At 40.2% G+C, this 12508-nt stretch overlaps 1 protein-coding gene across 4 annotated transcripts in view; it reads left to right on the top strand.

The window, feature by feature from the left end:
- REV1 (REV1 DNA directed polymerase) overlaps positions 1–12508 on the top strand; it is a 57346-nt gene that overhangs the window by 371 nt on the left and 44467 nt on the right. For all 4 annotated transcript variants that reach the window (XM_035315921.1, XM_035315905.1, XM_035315915.1 and 1 more), the window contains exon 2: positions 11331–11439. The gene's annotated coding sequence lies outside the window, so the exon portion shown is untranslated. The remainder of the gene's footprint in view (positions 1–11330; positions 11440–12508) is intronic.

The following is a 12508-nucleotide window of genomic DNA, read 5'->3' as shown; positions in this document are numbered from 1 at the left end:
GGGGGGGGGGGAAGCCCGAGCCCTGTCGCAGCCCCGCCGCCCTCTCCTCCCCCCGCAGCCGGCTGCGGATTTTGCGCCCCGCGTTGGCTGCGAGTCGGCTGTGCTGAGCGAGCGTGGCTGGTGGGTGAGGGGGGAGGAAGGGGCACGGAGGGCTCGCCTCCCCCCCCCTCCTCCTTCCCCGTCTGCTGCTGTGTTTTGCTACGTAGCCAGCGCCGGCCTGACCCAGCAAAAGGCCCCTGATGGGAGGTGCGAGGGGATGGCATGTAAACCTTGAGAACGGAGGGGAGGGTGATGGCACAAGCATGCGATTATTATTTTTTTTTTTTTTTTGGGGGGGGGGGGGGGGTTAGGAAAGCCATGGTGCGTGCTGCAACGTTCCATTTTCCCCCATGCTTTACGGTTAATGTCAGCCTTTGGAAAGGCAAGGCCTGCAAACGCTCTATTTGTGTTAATTAGAGATTTTTCTCCCTGAAAAGAAGAGTTGATGTTTATTACAGATCTTGATTTAAAGTCTAGGTCCAATCTCAAATTTGATAGTACAATGCAAAGAAGCAAACCCAGCAGATTGCAATTACATGAGCTGAATTTTAACTATAACCTCTTACATCTAATAGCAATTAGGCAACAGTTTAAAACAGCCCTATCGGAGGAACAACAGCACCTAATGAAAAGGTTACAGCTAAAATACATTTGTGAAACAGCCCCATTTTATGAAGATATTTAGCGCAGAAATCCAGATCTCTGACAAATTCTCCCTTTGCCATCTTGTCTCAAGCGTGTAGTCGCTGCCCATCCCCACCATAATTGTCTTCCATTCAGCCCAATTCTTCCACTGGACGGTGCACCAAATCCCTGTTGGTAAATAATCCCAAGCTGTCAGACTGGAGGTCATTGCTAGGACAGTTGGTAGAGGCTCAGTGCAGACACCTGCCTTGTAACTTATTGCTGTTTAACTACTTGGAGATAGATTGTTTTTAAAGTAAAACTGTAGTAGTATACTGGAGGGAAAAAAAAAAGCCACCGTATTTCAGGCCAGTGTAGTAAACTCCACATGTGTATTTTTGTGCACAGTATGTCTTCAGTGCGTTAGTCAGTAATTGGCCTTCCAAGTGTGTGGCCGGTCTGTCCTTCTGGATGGTGTGTGCATCTTCTTAGCCATACCCTGCTCTGGTGCAGCCAGCGTCTCGTAAGTGGGTGCTGAGTTTGATCGGTCTCTTCTTATCCCTTGATCTGGATGTCTCTCTTGAGGAAGCTTCATGGCAAACATTCAATCTTGCTACCATCCATTTCAGCTGCTAGGGAGATTTTAAAAAGAAAAAAAAAAAGAAGACTAATACAAAAACTCGTTTCAGGTATGTAGGAAAAATATTATTACAGGCTTTTTAATGAATTAGTTGTTCAGGACAAGTAGGAGAAGAATAACTTACCTGACCTGCCATGTGTTTTCCCCCATTTAATCTGTAAGCTATTGTTTACGTTATGAAGAATGATTTCTTTTATTGAACATCTTTCTGCTTTAATTAAAGGAGTATATTATTATCTCTGAGATCTCTGTCGGCTCTTAAGAGTGTGTTTGCATGGTATAGATGCAGCAAGGGAGCTAAATACCCAAATGCTGAAACCTTCCCCCAAGAATACAATGTAGATAAGTTTGGTGACAGTGCCATGTGTTTACAAAGCATAGCAAAAGGAAGAAAAAATGGAAGCAAATAGAAATGAGAGCATCCAGGTAGTTATAGAGAATGTTGTAAGTAAAGAGAGCAAATCTAAGTGGATGCAAAAGAACATGAGGAACAGGCGAGGAATTCTCAAACATGGTTCATACAGTATAATTGTGGAAATGTCTCTTTTTTTTTAAGAGTCAAATTTGCGTAGAGCTTCTTCTCCCTGAGAGCAGCTTTCTGCCCTGTTGTGGAAACCAGACAGCATTTTAATTGGAGACACAGCTGGTTTTAGGGAGGAGGGCTTCTCATGTCTGTGGTCCCTCTGCTTCTGTATTTCATGTGGAGTAGCTGGTGCTCATAAGATAGGAATGAGAATTAGGAAATTCTTCTTTCCCACTCCTTAGCGGAAGAGAGGTGAGTACGTGGAATAGCTTTAAATTCTGGGCAGTGATGATAACTTCCATTCCTGTTGCTTGTCTTTTCAAAGCTCACTGAAGGGCTGCTGCTACTGTAGTTGAGGAATCTGTGATGGTTAAATTCATCTGAGAGATGCTTTTAATTTGGTTTACCCATAGAAATGATTGCCGTATTTTCTGTGTTCTTGACTGCAACTGTCTAAGCAGACCATGCCTCGTGAATTTCAGTGTTAACTTTTGGGAGGAGTAGATGGTGTGCTTTTTTTTTTCTAGTTCATTTCCTATCTCAAAGCTTAAAGTCTCCCAATTGATATTCTTCCTGTTTAATAGTGCTGAAGCTGGTGGTTCTAAATTTGCTGGCATTAAAGTTTAGCCATGTTGTGGTTAACTCCTTTGTGTTAGTTTTGCATCCTGTTCACAGCTATCTGTAAATACTTTAACCAAACCCCAACGTAAGGAGGTAACAACTGGTAATTTGCTTATTTGGTTTGCTTCAGTCACAAAGACCTTTTCAGCTTCTTGATTTATGGGAAAAAAAAATCTGAAAAAATAGCTAATTCAGTTCAGGATAAGACACTGCTCAGGTTCCTTGCAGGTAAGTACAGGTGGCTTGATCTGAATGCCAAAACTTGAAAGCAGTGCTGACACTGCACAGAGTAGGGTTGAGATCTTCTGCAAGGCTTTTCTGTGCTGGCTTAAAGACTGTCAGTCTTCTGGCAGGGTGGGTTATGCAGTGTGTTTTAGCAGGGGCCTTGGGACCATTACTTCACCATTGGGGTGAGCTTCTAGCTGTCAGTGCACCTCCAGTGAACTGCAGTTCTGTCTGCCTTGTTCGCGAGTTCCTTCTCCTGAGGTGATTCCCATCAGCCAGGACACCATGAGTAAGCATTTCAGGCAAGTGGCTCTTCTGGAGACCTAGGAGCTGCTGGTGTTTAAGGAAGTCATGACATGGTTGATAATTCTTACAGGTAGGAAAGCCCACGATGTGGCATGTAAGGTGGATGACTAGTGCAATTTACTGAGTAAATGCATTTTACCATTTTGTGCCTTTCTTTTTTTTAATGTAACTCCCATTTGAGCTCAAGAAACAAAATAATGGTGTATAGTGGAAGGATACTGCTCTGGTTTGAGTCTACCAGTTGTTTTTAGGAAATACTGGAGCATTGGGAAACTGGAAAAAGGGACTTGATAGTCACTATTTCCTAGATTTCCATGCTGAAATTACATTATTTGGTAAACTGTTAATCCTTTGATAAAATGGTACTGGGGAAAGGGGGTAATGAGTTTTCATTCTAATCTCTGATTGATCAGGAATTTGAAGTGATAAGTGTTGCCCCTCCATAATGATTCCCATAATTTCTATGTTGTTTTTTAACCTAGTAAGATCTACAAGTGTCCTGTTTGCCTGAGGAAGGCGGTTTTTGCTTTGTGGCCTTTTCGTATCGATCTGTCTCTACTAAGTAGCAGTGTAACACTGTTGTTTCAATGTCAGAGGTACTTACAATACCAACTTGAAACCACATAGGGCCAAGAACACAATTCTGATGCAAGTTTTGTTTAGGGATACTAAAGAAATAGAGCATTTTTGTTTTCTTGTAAGAACTTACAACTGTTTTTCCAGTAAAATGCAGGAACACTGTGCTTGAACCTTCAATATCACTTTCAGCTGAATCTAAGAGGAAACTTGAGAATATATAGGATCAGATCAGAAGTTTGCACAGCACTGTACTGTTTCTAGAAGTTGCAAATAATGGATGCCAAGGTAATACTAAAGAAACAAACATACTGAGATACTTTCCCACTAGTAAACTAGGCAATAGATTTAAAAGTGTTTCCATTTTGTTCCAATCTCTCCAGTTACAAGTTTCATCTGATTTCCTGCTAGTTGGCTTGGTCTGAGTGGATGATAAGAGTAGTATCAATAGATTAAGGAAAAATATAGGTATGTAAAACTTCAAGGCCATGGAAGCCATATCTTGTGAAGATATTACTTCAAAAAAGATTTGAGAGTTTCAAAGGCAAATCCAGAAAAAAAAGGGAATAGGACTATGCAATAACAGTTGGAATTAAGAAACACCATTCAAAAAGTGCTGCTAACAAAAAGCTGCCTATTTAAACATTGACTCTCTAGTGCTGTTTTTGCTAACAAAGTTGCTTCATTTCCTCCAGCTTTGCTACTGTACAAGCTTAGTGCCACCCATATATATGTGTAGAGAGATGGTCCTTCTTAGTATCTGACATCAGGTCCCACTTGAGATTCGCAAAGTGGATGTCTTATCTCTCTTTTTCCCTGAAGAGCTTGGCCTGCTCGGCATCTGCTCAGTGTATGCTGATAACACTGAGTTCAGCATAAAGCACAACTGCCCTGGGCTCTTCCACTGGAAAATAACTTGTGGAGAAGAAATGGAGCCTTCTCTTCACGTTCTTTAAAACGTTGGTCCGAGAGTAGATGTGTTTTGATGCCATTCTGAAGTAGTTACTCCGGGTACTGGGTAATGAGATGGTGAGCAGCAAAGGCAAGTTGAATGTGTGTATGTACACGCACACCTGCGCATGCACATAAACACATACATGTGTATCAAAACAAATACATGACATTAATCAAAAATGTCATCTCTTTTGACAAGTTTCACCAGTCTGCTGACGTGATGCCTAGTGAATCTGGGAGGCCCGAAGATGGTATATGTCAGAGGTTTTTACCATCAGCTTCTCTGAATTCAATGTTAACAAATTCAGGGTGTTCACAGGTTCCTTGTTTTGGTCACCTCTTGAAAATTCTTCATTGTTTTTATTCAAGAATGGCTGTACCTCCTCTTATCCACCTTTTCTGCCTTGTTTTCTTTAGTGCTCCAGTCACTTTGTTTAATTGTGCTTTGGAAGTCTTAAGTTACTCAGTAGCAGCAAGTCTACTTGCTATCTGGGAAGAGGGATCTTTGTTTACTTATAGTACCTACCCAGGGCTTTACCTACGCTTTAGTGTAGGCTCTGTGTTTAAGACACGAGTTGTAGGACTGGCTTGTTGTCAGACTGAGGTGTGCACAAACCCAGGTTTTCACTTCCTAAGCAAGTTCTATCAATTTATGAGGTTAAAAAAAAAAGTGAACAGCCCACCCTTCCTTTTCAGAGAAAAAGTAACACAGTTCCTGAGTTCCTGTTTTCAAATTCTATAGCCAGCTAAATATATATGGACTTGAAGAATACTCAACTCACATATGCATCTCACTTGTTCTTTCAGATACTCACTTAAGTCCAAGAGAGAAAGAATTTCCTTTTAGTTTGATTTACAGTCTGTCCAGTATGTTGCTACAGAGAATCCTAATTCTGTAAGCTGTTTCTTATCCCAGTTTGACTTACAGACTTTTTTCTGGAATCTAGGCACTTAGAAGCTGGCATAAAGATTAGGACTGTGCTACGTCCTCTAGGGATTGAAATCCCAAGGAAGATGAGTAACAAAAATAATGAAGCCAGTTGCTGAGGTCTGCTGAAATTTGCCAGCCTATTGTGGCTGTATGAACAGTTGTATCAAAGAGGTCATGTTTGAACTAAAAAGTGAATAGAGCTACATGGTTAAATCTGTCAATGAAAATTTATGGGGAGGAGCCACTCATCACTGAGGAACTCTGAAGTGTGGGGAAAATATTACCAAACAATGCAGAAATGTGGAAAGTCAAGCCAGAGTCTTTTGTGAGCTGAAGAAAAAATTCAACCAAGTTAAACCACTGCTTGTGACAAGCTCTAAATGGACTGTAGCTGCTACTGAATGTTATTCCTAGAGGGGAATGAAACATTGACAGTTGGTCTCAAATTGAATCTGGCTTACTATTTTTCAAAGAACTAACCATCTCAAATGCCATGTATAAAAGCAAAAAGAGTGTCTTGTTGAAAACAGATTGCTCAAAGGTAGCACAGACTGCAGACGATGCATCACCTTGTTTTAGGACAGCAAGTCCTCTGCTGTTCTCTGTACCCTGTGCTCATGGTTCCTTAAGATGTGACAGTTAAAGTTGTCTGTCCCAGGCTCCAAGTTGGTTGGGAGAAGATCTAAACGTCCTGTACAGCTCTTGTATAAATCGGATGATTGCTGAACAACCGCTTCAGGGTGATGTGATGGTTAGTGGACAAAATAACTGCATCTTTCTTAGTAGCTGCTTGTAGGTAAAGTATTTAGTCCTTGATGTTAAAGTAAACTGATCTGAAATAAAGATCATTTTGAGTTGCAGAAAGAGTCAGTTTGGAAACTGGAATAATTTACTTATCAAAGAGTTATTGTGTCATCTTCTGAGAGAGTGCTAGCACTGAAGGTGAGAGTGTTGTTTCTTTGCTGTCAAATTCAAATAAAAGCATGCTTGGAACACAGCCTTAGAATAGTCATCTACACGTAGGAGTTGATTCTGAAGGATTGTTTTTTCCATGTGTTACATGGGTTGTACAGTATTTTGCCTCTTTAGCACATGCCATGGCTGTTCACCTTTTTAAAAAGTATTATTTCTAGATTTCTCATACTCACTACCAACTTTGTGTCCAGTGCTTTTATTGCCCAAGATTTTTATGATTGTTGTCTTACAGTCCTAGCTTTACTTACAGGAGAAGGGAGTATCGTCAGGTGGTTTTGGGGACAGATTTTTTTTTAATGTCTTTCAGCCAATTTAATTTGTGTTGCTTTACAGTATCATTAGAGATTGGATTGCAAACCAGAACTTGCTGTTCGACCCTGTAATACTGGTGCTTATAGTTAGAAGTGATTGTAGTATGGGCATGTGTGAGTTAAGACGGAGAACAGACTTAGGACTTCTGTTGTTTGACTCTAACATTCTTTGAAAACTTTTTAATTCTGTGGAAAAAAGTAAGGTAGTCTACCCCTGTTGTTTACTAGGGGGAAGTATATAAGCAGGGCCAATAGCGAGGCCCTAGCTTATTGCAAATCCACATCCCCATTCACACCACGGTTGTTTATAACCATGACCTAAAAGCTGGTTTCCAAAAATGGCTGAGGGATTCATAAGCTGTCACTGGCACTGCAGGGAACAGTCCCACCCGTCTGCCTTGGTTCTGTGTGACCTTGTTGTGACTCGGCTCATCTTGCTGACCTGGTAGAAACTACCCCTTACGGCTGTGTGAATTTTCCTCTGATTCAGTGAGCTTAAGTGCCCAAAGTGTCAGGCGTAGGGGTCGTGGGAGTGCAGAGCTGGGGTGGAAAGGCTGGGCATAAGGGAGGCCGGCTGGCCTGTTGGGCCAGCAGAGGTTGAAGAGCAGCCCCGTTCCTTCTGGTGGCAGGCGGCCATCAAGTTGACTCAACCTCTTGTGAAACTTCACCCTGAGAGTTTATTTCCCTCCTAGAATAAAATTCAGTTGCTTTGCAACATCCAGATTTGTTTATTTTAATATGGAACAGTATTGTTAACTCAAGTGCCTAAAATCGCAGGGATTTAAAAATATGGTATCTTTAAAAAAAAACTCTTAAACTATCTTTTTTAAGTTCCTTTACTGGATTCTGACATTTTTAGTATATAGTAAAAAATAATTTTAGACCCTGTAGCAGCAGCTCTTTTCCAGGAGACTCAGCCAAGAATAGGACTCTTGTGCTGAGAAATGTGTAAACACGTAAGACAGTTCTTTCCTCAAAGAGCTTGCAGCCTAGTGCCAAGCAGAGTGGTGAGTTTGATGTGGGAGCTGGAATGGAGATGCATGAAACTCAAACAGGCCACAAAGTACCCATTTGATGGAAACAACTTCTAAGCCCTGCTGAGCGGGGATGGATTCAATCTATGGTTCAAGCAAAAGGTTCTGATATTCATTAGTGGTGGCCTGAGATAGCTGTACTTCTGTTAGCGTTAGAGCTGCACCTTCGAGAATGTTTGTGGTATTTGAACCCACTAATTAAATCAGGTTCTTCTGTAGTAAAGGATGTCGATAAGGTGTTCGTGCTGGTCAGAAAAGCAAAATGCCTGTTACTGTGTTCTGCACTTCCACACAACTTTCAGTTACCTGTGATTGGATTATTTGGATTGGAAGTTACTTGTACTGTGTATTTAGACAGAAGTCTGGCAGGTTTATTTGTTGAGTCACGGTGCAGCATCTAGTTGGCTTTGGCAATAGTTCATTTGCTTTCCTGTAGTACAAAATATAAAATCTGCCAGACTGAAGAGGCAGCAGAAATGTCTCTGCAACATGGAAAAGAGAATGCTGCAGAGCATGGCACAGACAACTGAAGTTTGGGCAGGACTGGTACTGACCTGGAATCAAAAGGCTTGTGAGGATCCATACTTGCTTCTCAGAGAGCCACGGAGAACTCCTCTGTGCTCCCAGGCATTGTGCCCGTAATACCTATGGTTTTGGTCTGGATTTGTCTGTTATTTCTGTAACCCCAACTATCCCAGTTAATGGAAAGCCACCTACCCTATACCACACCATACTGATCGTAAAGTATTTTAAAATAAATTTCTTTCCTGAATAGATACTCAAATACTAATTTAACATCATGTTCACATCTACATCGCTTGTTGTGCAGTTTAAAATCTCACAGTTGCCATGCAACTCTCCTGTATGCATGCACAGAATTCTTAAAATGTAGGTATAGCAGTTCATTCCATTCCATGATCTGTACAGTTTGATTAACAAACAGTCTTTAATAATAAGATTAAGTGGTTGTGAATTGGGAAGTATGATGTGAGGCCATGAATTAGCGTGCAGCGCGATGTTGCATATCTTTTCCTAGTGTACTGTCTTGACTATCTCTGAGCTGCCAGTCATGTACAAAGCATCTCAGAACTCTTAGTTCCTCTTCTAGCTTCAGTTTTGAAAAAGATCTCCCAATAGAAATTTGAAATTAGTTAAAAAGCTCTGTTTTGCAGAACAGTAAGATTTTACAGTTTGTGTGTGGCCTTGAAAGATGCAGGGCCAAATTGTGTTAATCTTGATGACAGGAGACTTAATATGACTTTTTTTCTTGGAAGGTTGTTTCTCTTGCAATGAAAATTTGGATTCTGTTCCTAAGGATACCATTTCTGTCATTACAGGCTTTTTGTGCAGTTTCAGATTTTATTGGGATTTTTTTTAGTTTACTGAATATTTGTGTTCACAAGTCCAGAATGTAAGCATTTCTTTTTTTTTTTTTTGGTCCCCTTTTCTGGGTAAAGGGTCATTTTATCGTTTGTTCTTGCTCTGGGCTCTAGAGGTGCCCTGCAAATGAGTAACTGTGGTGGTTCACTTTACCTGAAACACTATGTGCATATGATCTTGAATTTGTGAAAACAGAAGACTGCTCCGAAACAAGTTAGCGTGAACAGAGAAAAGATGAATTTTTTGATCACAAGCAGGTCAATTTCAATGTTTGTCCCCTCTTTTGCTTTTCCCCACCACCACTTCAAGGGTTCTTTACAAAGCATTTCTCCTGCTCACCTCTTCATCTTGATTCCTATAGAGAGGGCTTTGTATCTTCTTTACAGTATTTTGTGAACCAGCGAGTATGCTTCAAATTTTGCTTATTTTTTTTTCTCTGATTTAATATATCCTGTGCAAGATGTCTCTCATGTTCACTTGTTCCTTAGGTTTCAGATAAGCAGCTTTAGAGGTTATTCTGATTTTCAAGGAAAAATGTGCCATGTAAGCACAAGGACTTAGCAGGATCATAGAACAGCCCAGGCTGGAAGGGACCTTGGAAGATCATCAGGTCCATGGAAAAAGGGAGCCTAGGTGAGGTTATGTAGCCACCTGTCCAGTCACATCTTGAAAACCTCCAGTGATGGGGAGCCTACCACATCATTGAGGAGGTTGTTCCAGTGATTGATTCTTCTCACTGTAAAAAAAATCTTTCTTATATCAAGATAAAATCACTTCTGGCACGACTTGTACCTGTTGCCTCTCGTCTCCATGTGGCTCCTTGTGAAGAGGGAGCAGTGAAGATCCTCCTTAGTCCAGAAACAGTTCCTGGAACTACAAAGGGAGAAATTAATCTCCCAGGTTTTCATATCAGCATTAAATCAATAAACTATAGCTCTCAGGAAGTAAGCCAAAGGCATCTAGTAATCATTGAAATACCATGTTTCTAACTTGTGTGTTCAGAATTGAAGTGAACAGGCTGAGTCAAAAATCACATCTGCCAAGGAAATTGTAAATCATTATCAGATGTTGGAAGTAAGGCATTACAGCCTAGCTTCTCTAGTTTTGCAGGCTCTAGGAAGACAACAACTGAGCAATTGATATGTCATGCTTTTAACACACTAACCTGAAGGAGTCATGTTTTCTGATCTGTAGTTTTAATTAAACTAGGTATATACCCATGATTATGATTGGCCCCACAGGTTGGGGTGGCCTGAATGGCTTTTAGACTAGAGGTCTTCCTCACCTCTCAGTAGCCTAAATAATAATTAAATGTTTAAAGGTTTCAGAAAAGTTTACTCTCATGAAAGGCAGTTCATTGGTGTAACAGGCATTTGATGTTTTTGTTTCTGTCTTGCTGATACTGGAAAGACTTCTGTGAATAAGCAAGAGGTCTGCATAGGGGTCAGAGTAACTGATGTTCTCAAGAACCTTGTGATTGGAATGAAGAACATCTTGGACTGCTGGTGACATATGTGGGTTTTATACTGTATTGAGGGCTCTCTTTTTTTTTCACCAGAGTAAGATAAATGTGTGTATGTGTATATACGTATGTACACACATACATGCAAAAGACTTTCTCTTTGACAGGCTTTTTCATCCTTTATTAGTAAGGAACAACAATAATCAATGCTTAAAATCCTAGTGATTCTTATAATAACTATGATACCTAAAATCAGTATGTGACATTTTCATGAATAAACATTTTCCTTTCTTGCACCTACACCTTTGTTTTCTGTAAGAACTTCTCAGCCAGAAGTGATATATTTGAATTACAGTTTACTTGAGTTTATGGGAAAATTCAAATTTTCCATATGAAGGAAATCATCTAACCATTTCTAATTTGTACCTTCTTCTACAGGAGAAAAAGTCAATTTTCTATTTCATGTAGTCATCCAACTCATCTCTTCTCATTTTTCATCCCTTCTCCTTAAGGGGTCTGTGGTATCTGTTACATAAAATTCAGCCTCTCCACCACAGAAAAATTAATTTTAGAAAGCTCAACATCTTGGAAATTGGTCTCTGGGTGAGAAAGACAGGAAACATGAGAGAAAATATAACATACTGGGGAGGGGTAGCTTTGTTTTGGTTGTTGGTATCAAGCTAATCTCCTTGACAAATTATTAATCATGATAATTCTGTATTTGTGTAGGTTATGTAACAGATTACAACAAATATGAGAAGAATAGAGCCAGGTGCATCATGATCTTCCTGTGTTTGTGGAGATCCTGAAACATACTACTGAAGTGTGTCTTTTCAAGGTACTTACACCTACCTTAACTCTGCAATTTGATGGTTGCCTGATTTGGCATATTGACATAATTCCATGAAAATGTTCGTATTTATGAAAAGCTTCCTGCAGCTGTCTCTTATTCTGCAATGAAGCTTGCCTGCAATCCAGGGTGGGTTAGCTGGATCTCAGAGTCCACCTACTTGGTAGCTCTTGAACAAAAGGGATTTAAGAGATGAAAAGTGGAATTCAAGTTTTAGCCAAGTTATTCAGAGGAAACAAAATTCTAATGTGATAAATGAGGTGGTCTACAGGACATTGCAGTAGAAGTTGCTTCCTGGATAGGTAAATGACCAAAATGGGTAATTATCACCATCTATAGGTGTGTGTACTTTCTGTTAGGCTGGAGGCTGGGTGAAGCTTCTGTGCTCTGCTACTGGATGGTTCTATGGATAGACCAAATAATAGATATCTTCTCAACAGCCCAAGAGGAAGGAAAAGATCACTTGACTTCCTTTTATGTATGAACTGTAGGTTTTGTGTATTTTTATGGGTATCAAGATATATCTAATAAAAGAAAGGTGACTGGCTTAAATTTTCTTCCTGTTAGTTTCAGGGTATACAAGGTCCTATTCCTGTCATCCCACTTTTAAGAGCTTACAGCCCTAAAAAACAAAGCAGTGTTTTTATTTAGGGGACCGGTTAGAATAGAAAGTGAGAGATGTAGTGTTACAGGCAGTGACCTCATGATCAGACTACACCATTAATCAATATTTTAAAATCAGTGTTACAACAGCTGTAGTTAATGTGGATCACTTGGGTACAGTGAGCAGTTGGCCACAGTCCAAAACATTTCTTTTTCTCTCCACCAGTTCTGTTTCAGCTCACTAATAGCTCATCTGGGGATGCTGCTGTGTTCAGCTCATGGTCCAGGGATAAGTGTATTACATAAAGGAAAACTATAATTTGCCTGGTTAGGTTTGTTTATTTATTTAAAGAAACCTAGCTATAGATCATACTAGATCACTTAAATGACTGGCTTTTCCTCAAGGAAAATGTGACCTTTGATTATTTTTTTTTCTCTTTTTCTTTTATATAAC

Source organism: Oxyura jamaicensis, chromosome 1, assembly GCF_011077185.1.
Source record: "Oxyura jamaicensis isolate SHBP4307 breed ruddy duck chromosome 1, BPBGC_Ojam_1.0, whole genome shotgun sequence".
Taxonomy (NCBI): Eukaryota; Metazoa; Chordata; class Aves; order Anseriformes; family Anatidae; genus Oxyura; species Oxyura jamaicensis.
This window is presented reverse-complemented; position numbering and strand designations above follow the sequence as displayed.